Consider the following 23,163-nt stretch of genomic DNA (forward strand, 5'->3'; position numbering starts at 1 on the left):
TCAGAGCCAGAAGGAGTTCTTTAAAGAGGGAAGACAAATTGAAGCATAGGAAAGAAACCGAGACAGCGGATTCTCCACTCACGAAAAGAAAGTGACCTAAGAAGCATATAACACAAGTCTTGGACTTTATAGGGTTTGAGGGCACTCTGTGCCCCCAGGTCCATCAGCAGATCCTAAAATCAGCTAGTACAGAAGGCTAGCAAAATGTGGCTCCCATCTGATCGTGGACATCAGGGATCACATTTTGAAGGAATGGAAGGAGTCTGAGCTTATTATCATGCTATATTCATGACCAAGCTGTGTCCACTGACAGGGAAGGAAGCTACTTTTCAGAGGCTGTGTAGGTAGAAGAGATTGTGTGGACAGGTACTCAATGCCAGAAAAAGAACTGGCAGCATGGGATCGAGTTGGCAAGTAGGCAGACTCAGCTGGTGCCTTTTCTTCTTTGTGAGTTAATACAAATGGATTATACAGGGCTGAGACGGTACTGCACGGTTTTAAGAAGCTGTACAAGGCAATTCAGGAGGGGAAGAACTGTGCTCCAATACTGGTTGGCATTCTGAGGCATGTAGAAATGCTATCAGACCTCTCATTTGATGGAGTGACAGGGGCAGGAATAGCAATGGGATCCATCATCTGGCACACTGATGATTTCAGAAAGAAATCACCTGAAGCTTCTGTCTGAAGGGAAGAAGCCTTTTGGGGACCTGTTGGAAGGAAAAGTCCACATGGTGTTTAAAGTGGATAAGCATAAACTAAGAAAAAAAGACCAGTCAAAATAGTCTGGGTATCAAAAACAGACCAGATCGGGCGTCAATCAGATGCAGACCATCTAAATGATAAAAGACAGATTTCATCTCAAAAAGACAGATTTCAGCTGCAGAATTCCTGACAATCAAAGTTGGCCAGTTGAAGGCTGGCTGCAACATTTCTTCAAGGTTTGGGACAGGTTGTCTGGGCCAACAGAATTGTGCAGTTTGGGAAGAGTTCCATTCAAACCCCCTGGTCTGGACCGATCCTTACTCTAGCTCCGAGGGACAGGTGCAAGAGGAAAGCAATGTCCCAGACAATACATTAGTTCATTATGATAGCAGCAATTTCAAAGTTTGCCAGGAGGGAGAGGGGCCAGGGATGTTATTGATTATTTTCACGGTACCCAAATCATCAGGGAAGTTCAGATTGGTATTCGGTAAATTGGCAGGTAGAGGTTCAAGATGGAGACCATACAAAAGATATTTTCCTTCATCTCTAAAGATGACTGGTTGGCATCAATCGACGTTTCGGATGTATACTATCATGTGCCAATCAAGAAATGGGATCAGCTATTCCTGGGGTTTGCAGTACCAGAACGGCTCTTATAGTTCAGTGTAATAACTTTTGGGAAAAGAACAGTACCCAAGTACCTAGGGTGTTCTGACTTCTGGCTACAATTGTGTTGTTGTTGCATCTGGAGGGGATCAGATATTTTTGTATTTCGATGACTAGTTGATCAGGGTCAGGACTTCAGCTCAAGTACAGAAAGTGTGCCAGTGTGTGGTCTAATTGGGATTCATGGTGAATCTGGAGAAGTCCCATCTGGCACCCTCACAGTCCCTGACCATCATGGGGGCACAGTTCTGTACCAGGTTGTGGGGGGCTTACCGCCTTCAGGACTGATCAGTTCGCCTCAAGGGAGTTCTGACAATTCTTCAGGGGACATGCCCAAAGGCCAGGAGATTCCTTCCTGAAGGAACAGGGGCACATTACATTTTGCATCTTTGTGGTGCCATGGCCAAGATTTACTGCTATGTCTCCAAGAGTCCCACATACATTTGCACTGGGTTACGGGCTTACAGGCCTTGGAGACCTTCATCCCAATTACCACAGACCTACTGCTCAAACCTGAGTGCCGTTTCCAAATTGTCATACTCAGGAGAGCGGTGAAGTTGGAACAGCATTACAACCATAATTACCACCAATGCAAGCATCATGGCGTGGGGCAACATTTGATACTGAGGATATGAAGAAATGGGAGCTAGAGGAGGCAGGCAACTCCTACAGTTGGTGGGAACTGTCAGCAATAGAAAGGCTGCTGCAAGTCTTTTCAGGTCAGATTCTATCTAGGCCAAGTGCTTGTAATATGCGCAGACAACTCAGTAATGGTGTACACCAATTGCCATGGGGAGTTGGTAGCAAATTGTTGAAGAAACTTGCTGAGGAAATATGAGAATGGCAGGCCCATATGCTCTCGCTGGAAGAAGTATATATCAGGAGGAGTGTAGAATCTGATGACAGAGCAAGGTATTTTCCTGCTCACAAGAGATTTCTCTACTTCAGAGTCGCTTCTGGGCGATATGTGCAAAGTTTGGGATGTCAGGAATGACCTGTTTGCCTCTCCTGCAACAACCAACCGGACAAATGTTGTTCGAGAGTCCAGTCTTGGAGAGGGTGGATGCGCGGATGTTCATTTGGGGAATTTGTTTTATAATTTTCCTCCAATAACACTAATTCCCAGGATCCCAAAAAAGATTGGGGACCAGTGAGGGGATGTGTAATCCTAGTTGTCCCATATAACAGCACGTGATTTTACTGGCCAGCCTCTGCTTATCAAGGCCAATACCACGCCGGCAGGTGAATGCCGGCCCTCTACCTAAGGATTCTCTACACTAGGATCCATTCCTGTCTGGAGCCTGTCCGGAGGCATCCTAGGCCTGGGCCACAGACCCTGGCTACATTTGGGTAAGCCTCCCCTGTCTTCATAGCCTGCTGTATTGACCTAGAGCATAACCTTTGGCTATCTCAGGTTCCCCTATGTGGTGTTCCTTCACGAGTGCCGTCGTACTTCATATTCATACTTTTTGGACTTCCGCTACCATTTCCGTTGGCTTGTTGATGTAATGTTATGTTGCACCGCACCATGGTGTACTATGTAGCGCATCCGCATCCACAGTAATACAAACGTTTGTTTGTATTACTAATTTAGTTTAACTTGCAGCTAGTTCAGCCCAGCACACCTGTTCACCAATTGCTGCACCCGGCCTAGTGTGCCCTGTGTCGAGCCTGCACCGAACTTACCTTTATGCATAACCTACCTTACCGTGCATGAACATTATCATGATCGCCTCTCTCACAACGCCGCTAATAATGCCTCTCTAACAATGCCTTCATACTTGAGTCTGGCGCTTGGCGCACTGTAGCCACGGCATCAACATGGTCCCGGCATCCACCCGATTGTTGAATCCGCTATGCTGCACTTCTGTTTGTTAGGCACTGCATTTAGCCTATTTGTAATGTTAGCACGTGACCCTGCATCTTGCCTACTACTGATCCTCGATGGCCTACTGCTGCTAGCTTGACACTGCATCCAGCCTGTTATTGATGTTAGTGAGTGACCCTTCATCTTGCCACTACTGATCTTCGATGCCCTACTGCTGCTAGTTTGACACTGCATCTAGCCTGTTATTGATGTTAGTGAGTGACCCTGCATCTTGCCTACTACTGATCTTCGATGCCCTACTTCTGCTAGCTTGACACTGTATCTAGCCTGTTATTGATGTTAGCGTGAGACATTGCACGTGCCAGATATTGTATCCTCTAGGCCTTACAGGTACCAGTATTTGACACTCCTCTAGCCTTGGGGCCTAGTTACTGATCATAACATTCGATGCATTATGTTGCCCTAGCGCCCGTATTACTGCAACTAGTGCTCGACTCGCTCTAGCCCTCATAGGCCTGTTATCACATTTAGTATGAACGTTGTATTTAGCCTAGAGTGTGTCCCTCTCGCCTGCCTTGAACCCTGAAGTATGTACTGTCCCCCTGGTTCTCCAGCTGCGCTACAACAGTAATTTTTATCATGTGCCCCCGCATCTTATTAATCTGCTGCCTTCTATTGTTCTCACACCTGTCCTTCGCAGTAAGGCTGCCCATACTCTCACTACCCATCCACCTCACTTGCCCTCATGCACCCACCGTCGCTTCAGCATCCTTGGCTTACTATCAGCTACTGCACTCACCCTGGTACATTATGGGTTGTCTCCTGCCAGCGGCCAATGAGCACAATCAGTTCTCTACCTCCACTAACCAGTACCTTAATGCTCCGGCTCTTTGGTTAGAACACTTCGCAAAGAAACCAACACTGAATCAGCCTTGTGACATTCCCACGAGAAATAAGAGACTAGGATCTAGGTTCTGTCATGTGAAGAAACGCTTCAGTGCCCACACCCTGCCTAAACTCTCCTTATCTAGTCTCAGCCCCCCGGATATATGCACGAACCCTACAAGCAACTACCCTACAACTGTAGCCCCAGCAGCCAAAGACTCTCAGCTCAAAGGCGCGCTTATTAATGCGAGATCGATCAAAGCCCACGCATTTGACATTGCTGATTTGATTACAACTCAAGAGCTGGACTTTATCGCCATATCTGAGACATGGTTACATGCAGCTTCTGGTCCCACACTATCCCACACTATCGCTTGCCATACCTCCAGACTACAGCATTACACGCTGTGACTGCAACATTGCCCAATCTAGAGGGGGTGGAGTTGCCTATATCCACAAAAATACACTTGGCCTTAGAGTTGTACCCAATGCCAACTTTAAGTCGGCGGAGCTCATCACAGTCAAACTACCCATAACGCCTAACCAAACGGCCACCATACACCTTATCTACAGACCACCTGGCCCAGCCTCCACCTTTGTGGATGACCTTATTATTGGACAAATCTAAGACCACCTCGCAAATCATTCTCCTAGGAGACCTCAATCTAGGTTTCTGTGACCTTAATGACCCTACCGCCACGGACCTGGCTAATACCCTAACCGACCTTGGTTTCACTCAGCACATCGCAGAACCTACCCACATCAAAGGCAGGACACTTGATTGGCTAACTGAGACTAATTGCAACATCAATTTAATATCTAATTCACCTTGCCTATGGTCTGACCACCATATCATCACCTACACTATTGATTTAGCCGCACACCACCTTCCCACTTTGGCTCCCGCCATACCCACCAGAAACAAAAAAATCTAACTAAAGAGAAATCGCTCCATCTCTTACTACCCTCCCTAAACAAGGTCACATACTCCTGTTCTGATCCCACTATCCTTGCTGATACCTACAATCAAGCAATGCTCTCAGCCTTAAACGCTATTGCCCCAATCAAAATGAGAGAGCCTAAACAGCACGCGCACCTTAACTCCTGGTTTACACCGCAGCTCAGAGCGCTCCGTAAAACTAAACGTGCGGAAAACCGTTGGTGAAGCCATCAGTCAGATGCCCATAAGGATGGCCTTATCCTAGCCACCCTTAACTATATAGAAGCCATCTACCATGACAAAAAAAGAGTCCTTCAATACCCGCATCATGCAAGCCGATTCTAATACTAGAGAACTATTCAAGATCTTAAAGGAACTGGAATCTCCTGACACATGTATCAAAGATAGCAACTGGTGCGCTAATATCCAGTCAGCCCTTTTCAATAAAATCGCTTCCCTCCAATCTAAAATTAAAGTTAAACGAAACGAATTGAAGCAGGATAACCGTCAGCCTACTCCTATCACGACTACCCCTCTTGCAGCACCTATTATTAAACCGTTTGCCTTCTCTCCACTCACCATTGCTGAAGTGGAAGTCATTATCAATAGAATTAAACCGTGCTTGGGTGATCCCACTGCTAAAAAAAAACCTTCCTTCGACCCGAGTATACCAATCAATTACAGGCAAATTACAACGGTCCCGTTCCTGCTCAAAATTCTTGATCGCTCGGCCTACCTGCAGATTCAAGACTACTTGGAACTCAACAACCTCCTTGGACTAAGACAATCTGGCTTCCGCCCCTGGCATGGGACGGAAATGGCCTTGTTAGATTTGAAAACACAAATCGAAGTCCTGAAAGACAATGGGAAACTAGCCTTACTATTACTCCTAGACCTGTCTGCAGCCTTCGACCTGGTCAATCACAAAATCCTGTGCCAGTACCTCCGCTCCACCGCCTACTTTTCTGATTCAGCCACTGCATGGATCAGCTCCTTTCTCAGCAACAGATATGAGGGTTTTCTCCCCATCAGCGGCTGCAGACCCAGCCCCAATCCAATGTGGGGTCCCACAAGGCTTTTGTGTGTCTCCCACACTCTACAATGTGTTCACCAAACCACTCTTGATGTCCTTGATTATCTGGGTGTATCTTACACTAATTATGCCGATGACACCCAGATACTCATCCCCATCACAGGTGATCACATTGCAGATACCAAGGCACTGAACGAAGTATACTCGGTAATCCAGACTTGGATGGCCCAACACGAACTTTGCTTCAATGACGATAAGACAGAGCTCCTCATCCTGGGCTCCGCTCAACGGCTTAATAATCTAGATCCCTTGTAGCAGTCCTTCACCATTGATGGCAATGTCATTAAAGTGTCTAAGGATACAAAAACCTTGGGCATCTATCTTGACTCCACCTTGTCCCTGACAAGACAAACTAATGCCGTTAGATTAGTGTCGGCATATACCTGCAAACTCATTGCGGCCTGCAGACCTTTCCTGACCACCCCCAACAGCATCATCCTAGCTAGAACGCTTGTTATGGCTAAGATCAATTACTGCAGTGGCCTCTACCTGGGGACTTGCCAGTCCAGGTAATGACAGTGGGAGTCACTGGGCTTCCACTATCTGTCTTTGCCCAAACAGTTATAGCACAAAATAGACAGTAGTTCTTTTATTAAAACATATTTTATTCCTGGGTCTGAGTCCCGAATACTGAATTTCTTGCCCTGTGTGTGAATAACTCATACCCCCATGTTATTGCACACCCGTGCCTAGAATGGCGGTGGTGTGCCGACTGCAAGGGTATGGGAATCCTTGCCCTCAACTCTCTCATTACTTTCCTCAGTCTAAATAGTAGGTGCACATTTCGTGGGGGTCGGTATATTAAGCACTACAATGAAACAACTAAAACAGAATTGTTCTATCAATCAATAAGGTGACTTAATCTTGTGTTTATAGATTTAAAATGGTATGATATAATTCTACGAGCCCATTCCTCAAATTGCTGTAGGGTCTCGGAGTTGCGGTCATCAACCTAGCAACTCTTAATAAAAGTCAACTGGTTTCAGCGTTTCTAGTCACTAGCCCCTTTCTTCAGGACGGAGAATATAGCATTCTCATTGACAAAATGATTTCTTCACATGTCTCCACATCTTGGACAGTTTTGAGAGGTGCTTCGGGTTACCCACGGGCGTTTTGGCTTGTGTCCCGATCCCTGTTGGGTTAAAAAAAACGGACAAAAGGGGGGGATTGTAAGTGCGGGATATTCTGGATAACAAATAGATATAAGGAACAGCCATACAGGTCAAGAGGTGTTACCTGTGGTGGTACTTTTGGTTCTCTGGTTGTTGCGGATGCCCCTATGTTCATGGTCACTTCCTACAACCTAAAGAATAGATAACTTAATATGTCTTAAGCTGTACCAACTGTTTTACAGACTAGTTGTCAATGCTTAAATGTGTTGGTTCAATTCATATTTTGAATATTTTGCTATAATACCTGTGAAATGGGATCATCTCAAGTTCTGTGGCAGTTCTGTGGCAAATGGGTCTGGAAGCTGGATGCTTCTCTTCTCTCTCTCTTACTCACTACCAACCTGAAACCTAAATCACAAATCATCCTGGGTGACTTCAACTTGGGACTTAATGACCCCAATGACAATCAGGCAACCTCCCTTAATGACACCATTACTCATCTAGGCCTCACCCAACACATTAATAAACCTACACATACAAAAGGAAGATCCTTGGACTGGCTTGCAGACGCCAACTGCAACCTCTCATTGACCGACATCACTCCTTGTGCTTGGACTGACCATCACCTTATTACCTTCTCTCTACCCAGATCTATACCATCTACTACACTACCCACTGGGTTACCTCAAATAATCTCCAGAAATAACCGCAACATCACTATAGAGAACATTAGTCCTCTTCTCGTGCCTATCAGTAAAACTAATCTACCTACGCAAAATGACAACCCATCAGCCATTGTAGACCTATACAAAAATAACCTAGAACTAGCTCTCAACCAGATAGCTCCTCTTAAACAACGAAAAGCCAATACCATTGCCCACTCCAACAAATGGTTCTCAGCAGAACTAAAGGCTCTCCGCAATATCAAAGAACCGCAGAAACTAGCTAGAGAAAATCCCCTTCTCTCTCCACTAAAGATAAGTTCGCCTCAGCAGCCTCCACCTGCAAATCCACCATCTTAAAAGCAAAAAAAGAGATCTCTAACATGAGAATACAAAACACCAAATCTGGCACTAAAGAACTATTCTCTATACTAAGGGAACTCGAATCACCACTGCCTCCTTCAGAGGACTGCATTAAAGACAACGCCTGGTGCCATAATATCCAGCTCGCCCTCGCTAACTAAATTGCCCTTCTACAAACTAAGATAGAAGTAAAAAAAGCCAACCTTGCCTCCAAACAGAACCCCAACAGCATAATAAACCACACCACCCCTAATTGCCCTTCCTACCACTTCTCACCTGTCGCAGAAGAGGAAGTAATCAAGATAATCGCCAGTCTCAAACCATCCAACTGCAAAGGTGACATTTGTCCCGCCTCCGTCATCAAAGACGGGGCTAATGAGTTAGCCACTCTCATCACCTCCTTGATCAATACCTCCTTCAAAAACTCAGTGGTCCCCAATAACTTTAAAGAAGGGTGGGTCCTACCCCTGCTCAAAAAACCCAACCTCGATCCCAACATCCCCACAAATTACAGGCCCATCACCGCAGTCCCATTTCTCCTCAAAATCTTAGACAGGGTAGCCTACCTCCAAATACAACAACCTCCTAGGCCGCGACATTCCGGCTTTAGACCAAGGCACGGGACTGAAACTGCCCTCTTGGATCTAAAAATCTAAATGGATGATGCCAAAGATAAGGGCAAACTGGCCATCTTGCTCTTGTTGGATCTATCTGCTGCCTTCGATCTGGTTGACCACCAGATCCTCACTCATCACCTCTCCTCGGCTGCTGCATTCTCTCAGAATGCCACTAAGTGGATCCAGTCATTTCTGTCTGACAGGTCGACTAGGGTCTTCACCCCTACCGCGGCTGCGGACCCTATCCCAATCACATGTGGAGTGCCCCAAGGCTCCTGCATTTCCCCCACACTTTACAATATCTTCACGAAGCTCCTCTTTGACCGTCTTGACGATCTGGGTGTCGGCTACACTAATTATGCAGACGAAACCCAGGTCCTCATCACTCTCACTGGCAGCTATGAAGAGGATATTGCAAAGCTTAATGAAATCTACCTAGAAATCCAAGCCTGGATGGCCACACACAGTCTCTGCCTCAACGACGATAAGACAGAACTGCTTATCGTAGGCTCCCAGGCTCGCCTCAACAAACTAGACCAAAGGTACCAATCCTTTACCATTGAGAGCAACATCATAAAAGTTTCCAAAGAGGTCAAAACACTAGGTGTGTACCTCGACTCCACCTTGTCACTAAAAAACAAACTCCACCATCTCAACCACCACCTAGACCAATAAATTGATCAATGCCTGCAGGCCTTTCCTCTCCACCTCTAGTTGCCTCACCTTATCTAGAGCGTTGATATTGTCTAAATTAGACTATTGCAACACACTCTACCTAGGCACTACCACAAAAAACTTGAACAGACTCCAGATCCTGCAAAATAATGCACTAAGATGCGCCCTTAACCTCCCGCGCAAGGCTCACATATCCACGGCTAGCAAAGAAGTCCACTGGCTCCCGATCCGCGACAGAATTAAGCTAAGAACCCTGGTCATCACCCATAAGTGCCTGTCACGCACCGCCCCTCGCTACCTCTCAGACAAATTCTCTAGACACTGCTCCACTAGACCCACCAGAACCCCCTACCTACACCAACTAAAGATCCCCAACTACAACCTAAAAACAGCAGGAGGTTCCAGTTTCCCAGTGCTTGCAGCACAATGCTGGAATACCCTCCCTCTTGCAATTAGATCGGAAGCTGCATTCTGGCCATTCAGAGCCATGGTGAAATCATGGCTACTAGCCTAAACATCTAATCTCTCAATGACACGTTCGGCCAGCCGCCGCTCGCCACCATGTAGTAATGTTCACCCGATTCAGGCCCATCCTGTACCCCGGTCCTCACTCTCCATTGTAACTATCTTGTACCCTGTTCTCTGTATATTCTATTCTTGTATGTAACTACTCAGAGCTTGGACTAATGTATGCTCTGACTGGTGTATTAAGGTGTTCGTGTAACGATATGTAACGCTGCTGTGCACATGATTATGCGCTCATCTACCTGAGGGATCGGACGCGCTTTCTAAATTAACAAACTAAACTAAACTAAGCTTGATTAGTCCAGTCTTCTTCTTGACTTGTTATTGGGTACCTCTGTGGAGTAAAAGCCAAAGTAGGAGCATTTACTCTTGAGTCTGCACACATACACTACCAAATACGAGTGTCTATTCTAATTGCAACGTTTCGTGCGTGTTGCATATCCACAAGTTTAATTGACTGAACTGGCGCTTAACTACTACACCAAACCGAATTGTTCTCACTAGTAACTGGCAGATAAGAACCCTACATATTGTAAATGTGGCGCAGTGGATTATATTACTGGGCACAGCCTAATAGAACTTGGTTGTTGCCCAAAGGTACGCGTTATAACTAACGGCATGCGTTACAATATACGTGTCACTCGCTGTGTAAGTGAATTGCGCCCGGTATTGTTCAATTAAAATTCATTACAACGCCCATGGGACACAAGCGATGTGGGAAAAGACAGAGCATGTGTGCTATGGTCCACGATTCCGCTTGCTGTACGTGTCACAGGCAATGCTCGCTTACCTGCTGCACGCAGAATCTTATCTCTCGCGAACGGTCTGCTTGTGAACGGGCTGCTTGTGCACAGGCTGCGCTATTGTCCTCTATCTTAATTCTCGTGTATATGAGGTGTGGCCATTTCCGGTCAAATGTGAATGCAGAACTACAAAATTCCCACAGTGGTGCTGGGAATTGTAGTTGCCTAGCTGCCTTCAAACACACTGATACTGTTCGTGTGTGTGTGTGTGTGTGTGTGTTTAAACGATTCCAAGTGTAATCGCGTGTTGGTAGAGGGCTGCATGTGTAGCTCGGTCGTAATGGAAGACTGTGCCACACATCAGAATTCTTACATATGACTGAAAAAGCCCTATATCTTATATAAAGGCTTAACTGTAAAGATCTGCATATTGAGATTATAAAATTGTTACGGGCAGTGCCATTATTCGTTATGTTTGTAAAATCTGTGCTCAAGTACTACATATAGCGCACTGGTGCCCAAGGTAGACAAAACAATGCCTCTACAAGAGGCAGACAATTTCAACCAAAGAATAGACCAAGACCAGGTAACTGGAACTTCTCAAGTGGAAGTTCCGATGAAGATACAGGTAGATCCAACAAAACACTCCGCTTCGATGATCAAGAACAAAACCAAGGAGGAAAAACTCGGGGTTTTCAGGTCCCACAAGGACGTGGCTCACCCAGAGGGTGGTGGCAAGATCAGTCCCCCAGGGTGACCAGGAATTGTGGCAGAGGGTGGTACGAACAAAACCACCCCCAAGAATATGACAAAACCAGGGGAACCCCCAGACAAACTCTTTAGTTGTGAATCTCTCAGATTTAACACTGACATAAGACCAGTTACAAGTATGGGAAAAGGGGCTTTCATATATGCCCACAGCAGCACATGACCCCTTCCAAACTAGAATTGAACTGACACAGCTCATGAGAAAAATCCAGTTGAAACAATACTTTTCCAAAAACACCTATGAGGGAACGCCAGACGTTACTCAATTACATAATAGATCTATCTTTTATCCTCCCCCACATGCTATAACAGCAAGAAATTAGAGCACATTGAGAAGGAGGAACTTACATACTTTAATAACATGACCAGGAAAGAAACAGCTCTGTCCGAAATAAGAACGAATGAGAAGATCACTATAAAATCTGCCGATAAAGGGGGAGCTATTGTCATCATGAACAAAACAGATTACGATAAGATGGTGAACATTTTAGTTGACGATGTAAACACATACAGAAAATTGGGGAGTGACCCAACAGAAAGATTAAGGAACCTGATCAATTCCATCATTGAGGAAGCAGAGGCAGAAGGCCACATCAACGCCAAAGAAGCAGACTTTTTAAGTCCTAAATATCCGAAATGCCCAGCTTTTTATGCACTCCCAAAAATTCATAAAGGGACTTCACCACCACCAGGGAGACCGATAGTGTCGGGTATCGGCTCCATATTAGAACCTCTGTCACAATTCGCTGATTTTTTTTTCCTCAAAGATGAGGTTCTGAAAATGCGTTCTTATACGAAGGACACCACAGCTGTTGTCACATACTTCGAGAATCTCACTCTGGTCAGCCCGGATGTTTTTATTGTAACTATGGACATATAATCACTATACCCTAGGATTCCCCAACAAGAAACCTTAAGAGTGGTTGAAAAGATCTTAACAGACAAATCAGGGAATTTAGATATGCCCATCATTCTTATCCTACAACTAGCAGAAATTGCACTTACGAAGAATTTTTTCGTCAAGGAGGACACGTACTATGAACAAATAGCCGGGACAGCCACGGGAGGGACATTTGCCCCCACTTTGGCCAACCTGTACGTTGCCTCGTTTGAAGAAAAATACATCTATCCCGAAAACAACCCTTTCTCTAAACGCATCCTAAGTTGGCGTCGTTACATTGACGACATTCTGATGTTATTTGAAGGAGATCACAACAACCTCACCAACTTCATTACATGAGTGAATGGATTAGATCCATTCCTTAGTTTACTCACGAGGCAAGCAAAACCGAAGCCACATTTTTAGATCTTAGCATCAAAAGAACAGGAAACAATTTTGAAACCACTGTGTTCCGCAAAGCCACAGATAGGAATTCCCTTTTAGAATATTCCAGTTTCCATCAAAGGAACCTTAAGGAAAACCTGCCATTTGGGCAGTTCCTCCAATTTAGGAGGAACTGTACCACCAAAGAGGAATATGATGCACAGGTGAAAATACTTTCATCCAACCTAAGAGAAAGGAACTATCCCAAAAGAATCATAAGACAAGCCTGCAAAAGGGCAAGGAACATACCCAGAGAAGTTACTCTCACACAACATGGAAAAAGAGAAAGGGGATCGGATGTAATCACAGCAGTCTTCAGCCACTCCCCTGTGGTGAACCTTCTCAAAAAAGAAATACAAAAATCCTGGCACTTACTAAATGTAGATGACAGCAATTTACCAGCACCACTGTTTGCTATCAAAAGAAGGAAAAACCTTAGGGACAGTCTCACACATACATATCAAGAAACTAAACCTCCAGAGACCAATACCCTCTGGAATACGCCAAGAATGGTGGGACATGACCCATGTGGTAATTGCTCAGTGTGCCAATTCACGAAACGACATTGGGTGGAAACACCCGTGGGAACAGAAGGTGTTCACAAATTGTAACAAAACCAATGTGGTATATCAAATCCTCTGTCCATGTTACATGAGATATATCGGAATGACCACAAGATCAATAAAAACCCGTATCTGTGAACACAGATCTAACATCGGAACAAAAAGATGCACTGCCCCACTTGTGGATCATTATAATACAAAAGGACACTCAGAAAATGAAATCACGTGGACGATTTTAGAGAAAGTAACATTACCCAAAATAGGAGGTAATATATCAGCACTGCTATTATGAAGAGAACAAATGTGGATTTACAGACTTCAAAGTCATAAGATCGGCTTAAATGAAGAGATCTGTTGGCAAACCTTGGCCGTGCAATGAACACTATCATTCTAGATTGAGACCACTAGTAGAGTATAAAACACCTTACCTTAAGAGAGCACGTATCTTGATGCATTCTATAGATACTAGCTATTTGAATTGTTATGATTCTAAATACAGATGCTTAATATACATCATGGGATATAAAAATGAGAGGCACCTCTATATATGGGTGCACTCACGATAACGAGATCACTATAAGTAGTTCCACTAGATATAAAGTTTTGTCTACCTTGGGCACCAGTGTGCTATATGTTGTACTTGAGCAAAGATTTTACAAACATAACGAATAATGGCACTGATGTGTGCACTGCCCGTAACAATTTTATAATCTCAATATGCAAATCTTTACAGTTAGCCTTTATGTAAGATATAGGGCTTTTTCAGTCATATGTAAGAATTCTGATGTGTGGCACAGTCTTCCATTACGACCAAGCTACACATGCAGCCCTCTACCAACACGTGATTACACTTGGAATCGTTTAAACACACACATACACACATGAACAGTATCAGTGTGTTTGAAGGCAGCTAGGCAACTACAATTCCCAGCACCACTGTGGGAATTTTGTAGTTCTGCATTCACATGTGACTGGAAATGGCCACACCTCATATACACGAGAATAAAAGATGGCGGACGATAGCGCAGCCAGTGCACAAGCAGCCCGTTCACAAGCAGACCGTTCGCGAGAGATAAGATTCAGCGTGCAGCAGTTAAGCAAGCATTGGCTGTTACACGTACAGCAAGCGGAATCGTTGACCATAGCGCACATGCTCTGTCCTTTCCCGCATCACTCGTGTCCCATTGTGTTGTAATGAATTTTAATTGAACAACACCGGGCGCAATTCACTTACACAGCGAGTGACACGTATATTGTAACGCATGCCGTTAGTTATAACGCGTACCTTTGGGCAACAACCAAGTTCTATTAGGCTGTGCCCAGTAATATAATCCACTGTCCCACATGTACTATGTAGGGTTCTTACCTGCCAGTTACTAGTGAGAACAATTCGGTTTGGTGTAGTAGTTAAGCGCCAGTTCAGTCAATTAAACTTGTGGATATACAACACGCACGAAACGTTGCAATTAGAATAGACACTCACTCGTATTTGGTAGTGTATGTGTGCAGACTCAAGAGTAAATGCTCCTACTTTGGCTTTTACTCCGCAGAGGTACCCAATAACAAGTCAAGAAGAAGACTGTACTAATCAAGCATCCAGCTTCCAGACCCATTTGCCACAGAACTTGAGATGATCCCATTTCACAGGTATTATAGCAAAATATGAATTGAACCAACACATTTAAGCATTGACAACTAGTCTGTAAAACAGTTGGTACAGCTTAAGACATATTAAGTTATCTATTCTTTAGGTTGTAGGAAGTGACCATGAACATAGGGGCATCCGCAACAACCAGAGAACCAAAAGTACCACCACAGATAACACCTCTTGACCTGTATGGCTGTTCCTTATATCTATTTGTTATCCAGAATATCCCGCACTTACAATCCCCCCCTTTTGTCAATTTTTTTAACCCAACAGGGATCGGGACACAAGCCAAAAATGCCCGTGGGTAACCCGAAGCACCTCTCAAAACTGTCCAAGATGTGGAGACATGTGAAGAAATAATTTTGTCAATGAGAATGCTATATTCTCCATCCTGAAGAAAGCGGCTAGTGAAAAGGACCACTGAAACCGGTTCACTTTTATTAAGAGTTGCTAGATTGATGACCGCAACTCCGAGACCCTACAGCAATTTGAGGAATGGGCTTGTAGAATTATATCATACCATTTTAAATCTATCAACACAAGATTAAGTCACCTTATTGATTGATAGAACAATTCTGTTTTAGTTGTTTCATTGTAGTGGTTGACTTGACCCCTCTGGTCAAATCAATGCATTTTTACCTATAAGACACATAGACTGGAGGCGGTACTAATAAACTAAGATACCGACCACCACGAAATGTGCACCTACTATTTAGACTGAGGAAAGTAATGAGAGATTTGAGGGCAAGGATTCCCATACCCTTGTAGTCGGCACACCGCCACCATTCTAGGCACGGGTGTGCAATACCATGGGGGTATGAGTTATTCACACACAGGGCAAGAAATTAAGTATTAGGGACTCAGACCCAGGAATAAAATATGTTTTTATAAAACAACGACTTGCCAGTCCAACCTGAACAAACTGCAAATTACCCAGAATAACGCCATTAGAGCGGCGCTAAATATTCCAAGATAACAACACATATCTGATGTAAGGACCAACTTGCACTGGCTCCCTGTCAAACACAGAATTGCACTGAAGTCACTTGCCCTTACCCATAAATGCCTGACCAACAAGGCCCCCCTTTATCTTCCCAACCGTCTCTCCCTGCATACTTCCTCCCGACCCAAAGAATTGTCCAGTTAAATTGCCTATCCTTGCCAAGATTCAAACTCCAAACAGCCGGGGGCGCAAGCTTCCCTGTTTTGTCCTCAAAGCTATGGAACTCCCTTACATACGATATTAGGACTGAGCCTTCTTTCAAATCAAAAACTAAATCCTGGCTTTGTGCTCAAATCTGAGGGAGCCCCCGCTTGGGGTATTTGCCGGAGCCATTTGCCTACTCATAATTTTGTCTCACCGAACTGTGTTCATACGTCAACCACTTACTGTGTGCACTTTTGTACCTTATTGTAAATTTTGAAGTCTGACTATTGGCTTGTAAATGCTCCACAATCTCACTTTTGTACCTTACTGTAAACTTAAGTCTGACTGTTTTGTACATACTCTGGAATATAATGTAAATAGGACAAATAAGTAACATGTATGTTGTTGAATATATGTAAATATGCTTCTAAGTTTTCGCACCCGGATGCCCCTGGGCCTGGCGTGCGCTACAAATAAATAAAATACAAAATAAACACAAATATTGGTTGAGGAGGGTTTGTGTTTTTGGTTCTAGTGGAGGTCTGAATTTAACTGGATTCGGCCATTCTGAGGCAGCTGTTTCCCTCGTGGTCCTGCCAAAGTTACAGCCAGGGGAGGGATTGTTCAGTGGACCGTATGGAGGTTGTGCTGAGAGCTTTGTAGAGGGTAACAGACTACGTAGACGCATCTGTATACCAGCCCAGGCATCGTGCAACGCTGAAAATTATGATGGAAATTGGACCAATTATATAGCATAGTCTGAGAGAAATGATATACAAGCTCTGTAGTGTGGGGTTCTGTCACACCTCGGGGAATCTGGCGGCTTTGGACTAGATGGAAGCTGCGCCCTCCATTGCTGGTTCCATCACGTACAGCGAAGCGCAGAGTACGGGTCTAGCCTTTTTGTGCAACGCATTCCGACGCCGGCACTTAATCCCACCCACTTCCGGTGTTGGATGCGTTGCAACGTACAGTATCCCTGTTCGCCTGCGCTGCCCGTACTCTTGGAGTTTCTTTCCTCTAGCCTTTGGCTATTATCCATTCCCGGTTCTCTTATTCTTTTCTTCCGTTTTCAGCAGCCTGCCCTCGCTGCAGCTCACCTTCGCTCATCTTCCCTCTGCTGTTCCATTCCCGGCTTACTCCCTTCCTTTCCTCCTGCCTAGTGTTGTTTCCCTCCTGATCTTGTGCCTTTCTTCTTTTCTACTCTGTCTGTCATTGCTGTCCTTGTCTTCCTGTGTACCAACCTCGGCCTGTCCAGCGGATTGCCTTGCCACATCCTTTATCTAATTTGTTCATCTGGTACTCTATCCTGCGTGACCCTGGGACCTCCCTTCAATTTTGAGCACTTATTATTCTCTTCCTGGACGTTACCAGCCACTCCTCCATTGCTGCTGCTCCTGGAGTTTACCGAATCTTGCAGAAGTAGACCACACTTCAGCAGAGAAGAACTATTCTAGGGTTTTTTGTGCCACAGGCTTTTTCCCCACTATCCGGCGGCCGCAGAGGATAACCACAGCTCACCCATTGGGTGTCACTGTGGCGTCCTTCCACGGTCGCCCCTACCTTCACAAAAAAAAAGGAGAAGACTCGAACCAAGGACAATCCGAAGCTGACACAACGCTGGAAACTCAGAGGTGAGGTGGAAGGGGAGGAAAGGGAAACACTCTCTTCTCAGGAGGAAGATGACATCACAGATCTTTGTGACCGGTTCACACAGGCTTACAATTTCTTCAGGATAGTTTTGAGAAAGGATTAGCAGTCTCTTCCTAGAGGGCTCAGTGGGCAGCCTTTCAGGCTATTGCTGAGTTTTTTTCAGAGCATTTCATGGATGAAGGGGGAGATAATCTGGTCAACAAGCTGTTGTAAAGTGTTTCACTATCTAACACGCATGCTCTCCACTGTGGGATCTTCCTTTTAGTGCTTACATTTTTACAGGTGATTCCATCTGATCTTTAGAGTCCATTGACATTGAATACCTTATGCTGAAAGCTGCCTTTTCGGTGGCAGTCACTCTTGCCCTATGGTTCGTGGGATAGGGGATTTGTTATGGAGACCTTTTTTCTCATCAGGTTTAGGCTGATGCACTGGTGTTAGGATGCAACTTAGCATGTATGCTTAATGTCTCAAACTTTCATAGTTCACAAGATGTAATTTTGCCGGCTTTCTTCCAGAATTCTTCTTCCCCGTAGGAAGAGATGTGGCACTTCCTAGGTGTGAAAAAGGCAATTCTGGTAGATCTAAGAGGCACTGGATACAGGACTACACATGATTTGTTGGTCAAGTTTGGTCCTTCGGGAGCAGGAGCTTTGGGGGTGTCAGTCAGTCATTGGGTTAGGGCAGTGATTGCTATGTCCCAGCCCCAAGTGGCAGCAGGACGTCCTCTAACAGTTCAAGTTCAGGGGAGCTCTATCGGGGCATGAGAACCTCCTGAGCAAGGGCTCGTTGAGTAGCACTACAGGAAATGAGTAGGGCTGCAACATGGGCACATCCTAGCACATTCATTAGGCACTACAGGCTTAATGTGGGCAATCTAGCACCTGGCTCTTTTGGCACCAATGTTTTTATGTCCTGCAAGGTTTGAAATTTTGGGGTGCTGGGAGCCTAGAAGTGCCTGGTTAGCTTGACACCAACAGCTACTAAGAGTTACATTTGGCTCCCCATGCCAAAAGATGCTGAACAAACACACCTATGTGAATTTACATTGGGATACATCTGATTGACATTAAAGCATTAGGGGGTCATAAATGATGGAGAAAATGAAATGTTTGTATCTTAAGCGAAAGTTAGATTTGTGGAACGCTATTTACTAGGGTCTCCTGTTTCCACAAAGTAAATTATGGAATTTACTGCAAAATTACTTCAAAATGTGTATAGGTTTGTGGGTTAAGGGGTAAACGTGGGCAGGGGTTTGGGTAGGTATTGTAATGATGGGAGAAGAGGACTTTGGGGTGACCCCCATAAAGAATAACTACATTTTGAAGTAAATTCCATGAAGTAAATTACTTTGTGGAAATGACATGGAACCATTTACTAGCTTTTCGTTCCCCGGTGGTAGCTCCTGGTTATTGGCTAAAGCTTGATACCCAGGAGCTGCTTTTAGCTCCGGCTTATCAAATCTTAATTTCGATCCCTGTTCTAGAACATGTTGCCTCTGGAAGACAACCTGAATTGTGATAAAATAGCGATGGGTGTGTGGCGGCATACTCTTTGGTGAGTGTGCATTATTATAGGCCACTTCAATCCTAGGAGTTGGTATGCCTCATAGGTAAGTCCTGGGAGGAGGAAGTGGTATGTGGAGGTAATGCATAATGATGTACCAGTAGTATTCATTATTCCTAGTCCTACTCTTCCTCGTCACATTACTGACAAGCGTATGGAAGGGCTTGTCATCCTACTGGGGACAATAAGTAGGGGATTATGGGACACTAAGGGTAATAAACATCCTCTATTGGTGGAGTAGGACTAAATAGGTTCGGCAGTGGGTCATGTCATTGAAGCTAGTGCTGCATAGGTAATTACTGTGACAAGGAAGAGTAGAACTGGGAATACGGAAGATTACCAGTCAGTAATTAATACATTACTACCTGCAGTAACACCAAGTATCCAATGAAGTCCTGTGGGACTGTTTGAATTGGGCATACGATACCACTCATAATCAGGCGAATTTGCCGTTGATAGGAGTGGCAGAAATGATAAACAAGTTTGGTGGTAATTCTGTGGGGAAATATCACTATACTTGTAATGACCCACCTATATTTCTTCCTGTTCCATCTTTAGTTTTAAATCAGCATGTATTGCTTCCTGCATAGCTGTCTTTCGAATGCTAAACTAGTACCACATGTTCAATAGAGCTGACTTGCAAAGCACATGGTCAATCAAACTGACAGTATGAAGAATGATTCCCTCTGAAATTGCAAAAGGGCACAACAAAGAATGTATACCTGCAGTATGACCGCATGGCATTCCAGCAAAGAAGCTGGATTAAAAATGTATCTGGCAGTCTCCACACTACAACTCAAAGAATGGAAACAACCAAGTATGTATTAAAAATCTGCGATTTACCACGAGCAATGATTTGAGAACATGAGACACTTAATGCAAAAACCATATGTTTACATATGTTATGTTTACGGCTTCCAGTTTTCCGTTTTTACTGATTTTTACACATAAATACAGATGGAAATTAATCTGCTTTTTGTCTGTATTTTTTTTAACCACTTTATTGTTTTACAACAAGTCAAAACCAACAACAATAATCACACACAATCTGGCGCTTCTTATTGGATTCCGCCCATCTTTGTCAACTGTCCTGGCGCGCTCCTGTGGCCGCCCTAGCTCGGATCTCTGCTCTTCTGTACTGCAGCAGTTTTGTCCTCTCAGGGTCCTCTGTCACTTGGCTCCGACCCCTCCCCGAGGTTCCCCCCCTTGTTGTCTGCCTTCCCTTCAGAGTTTCTCTGACGCGCTGGGGTCATCTGTGCTGTTCGCCTCCCTCTGTTCGAACAGGTCTTGTAATAGCGAGTTCCAAGCAAGTATCTTATGTCCGCTCTCTCCTTCGCCCCTCTGCATTACTCTGGTCCACACTATCGTCTCCGCCAGTGTACATTTCTTCAAGTCGGCCCACCACGCCTCTATGTTGGGCCCCGAAATGGAGTTCCACGCCATTGCTATACGCCGCTTTTCCAAAATGCACATTAAGCATTTCATTTTAGCTGTATGTGTCCTCTGTTTGTTGCCTCTCGGAAAGCGGCCCAATAAATAAGATTCCGGTGTCCACGCCTGCATGTGGATTCCTCCCCCTTTGTGCAGTTTCCGGGGTTCCCTAGACCCAATAGTGGACATTCTCATGTGCGTGAGGTATGCTCTGTGGGTGAGGTAGAGCTGTGCTTGCCTGAATCTAGCATTTCTGGAGACTATCTTCGGGTATCGGAGGACTCTGGACCATTCTTGGTCAGTGAAGTTTGTCCCGAGCTCCACTTCCCAGCTTTCTAGTGTCTGCAGTTCTCGCACATTGTTGGTTTTCAGTATTTGTTCATAGAGTCTGGAAACAGTATGTCCCCCTTCCGACTTGTCATACCACACATCCAGTGCCCCTGGTTTCTGAGACTTCTGATTATTCCGGCCATCTCCCTTTGATTGTCTGGATCATGTTGTTGTACAGTATGAATTGGCCTTTGTGTATGTCGTGGTCCTCCGTCAGGGTCCGGAATTCCACCCATTGTCCTTCTTTCCATAGGTCCCCGATCTGCACTGCCCCCTTGTCTTCCCAGTGTCTCCGATATGTCACGAGGGACTCGGTCCGTGTGCCTGCCAATCCCGCAAGGGGGATCTGCCTGGAGCAGGGGTCTTGTATCCCCTGGGCTTTCCATGCCTTTTTCCATAGGGTCAGTCCCAGCTTGACCATGTTGGGGAGGGTTCTAGTCAAGGACTTGTCTATCCATATAATTTCCCTTAGATAGTACTGTCGTAATGCAGGTTGGAAAAGCAGTGAGTCTACCGATATATCATCTCCCAGCCATTTGACCACAAATTGCAGTTGCCCTGCTAGATAGTAGCATTCAAAGTCTGCTAACCTAATCCCTCCCGAATCGTAGTCTCTTTGTAGGATATTCAGGGCTATCCTGTTTTTCCCCTCTCCCCACAGGAATTGCTGTGCCAGTGTGTTTAGCTGTTTGAAGAATGTCTTAGGTATGTTGTAGGGGATATTTGTGAAGTAGTATAACATGCGTGGCAATACCGTCATTTTCAATAGGGCTGCCCTCCCTATCATCCCTAGTGGTAGTGTCTTCCAGAAGTTCATAGCCTTCCTTGTCTTGTCGAGGGCCACATGTGTTTTGGTCCTGTGTGTTTGTGCTGTCGTGATGCACATCTATCCCTAGATAGCGGAAAGTGCTTGGCGCCCATGTGAGACCCAGGTCTGGCAGCTGGTCTGGGGTGACCCATTTTAGGCCTGCCCGGGGGAACAGAGAACACTTTTGTTTATTAATGGAGATTCCCGATAATTTGCCAAATGCGTCTATAGCTTCTGGTAGGTGCACCCGTGGGTTTCCGACATGTCATCTGTGTATAATGAGATTTGGTGTATGACTCAGTCTTTTTCTATCCCTGTTTCCTTATACTTGGCCCTGAGGAAGGCCGACAGTGGTCCCTGCTTCGTGCCCCTGTGGATTCTCCAAGCATCTGAGATGTGCCTGCCGGTTTCACTCTTGCCCTGGGGTCTTTAAATAGCAGTTTGATCCAGCAAACAAATCCCTCCCCTATCCCAAAGTGGGCGAGCACACTCATCAGCCAATTCCTGTTCACAGAATCGATTGTTTTAACAGCATCCAGTGACGCTATGGCGAATTCGCCCTGCTTCTGATTTGTTTGATCAACTACGTGGTGGAGTCTACGCAAGTTCCACAGTGTTCCGCCATGGGACATAGCCCGTTTGGTCCGGATGCACTAGTGTAGGTATTACTTGTTTGAGTCTGTTGGCTAGAGTCGCTGTGAGGATTTTAGAATTCTGGTTAATCAGGGAAATCGGCCTATAGTAGGCACAGTCAAGCAGTGATTTCCCTGGTTTAAGGATGGGTTATATTATAGATTCCCATATGCTGTTTGGTAACCGTGCCCTCTTATGCGCTTCCTTGTATGTCTCTAGTAGCCTCGGTGCCAGGGTATCCTTGTATTTCTTGTAAAATTTGCTGGGTAGCCCGTCGGGTCCCGGGGATTTGCCGGTTGGAAGACCGGCAATTACCGCTGCCAGTTCCTCCAGCGTAAGGGGGGCCTCAAGCATCTGTGTCTGCTATTCCGTTAACTTGCGACGGCTAATCTCGGTCAGGACGTCAGCTATATTCTCGGCTTCCGCCACTTGGTTTTGGGAGTACAACCTCTCATATTTTCATGAGAAATACTGTATTAAT

At 45.1% G+C, this 23,163-nt stretch overlaps 1 protein-coding gene across 1 annotated transcript in view; it reads left to right on the plus strand.

Annotated features, from left to right (window-relative positions):
* MTNAP1 (mitochondrial nucleoid associated protein 1) overlaps positions 1-23,163 on the plus strand; it is a 293,250-nt gene that overhangs the window by 147,588 nt on the left and 122,499 nt on the right. The window lies entirely within an intron of this gene.

This window comes from Ambystoma mexicanum, chromosome 3q (assembly GCF_040938575.1).
Source record: "Ambystoma mexicanum isolate Mex_15411 chromosome 3q, UKY_AmexF1_1, whole genome shotgun sequence".
Lineage (NCBI taxonomy): Eukaryota > Metazoa > Chordata > Amphibia > Caudata > Ambystomatidae > Ambystoma > Ambystoma mexicanum.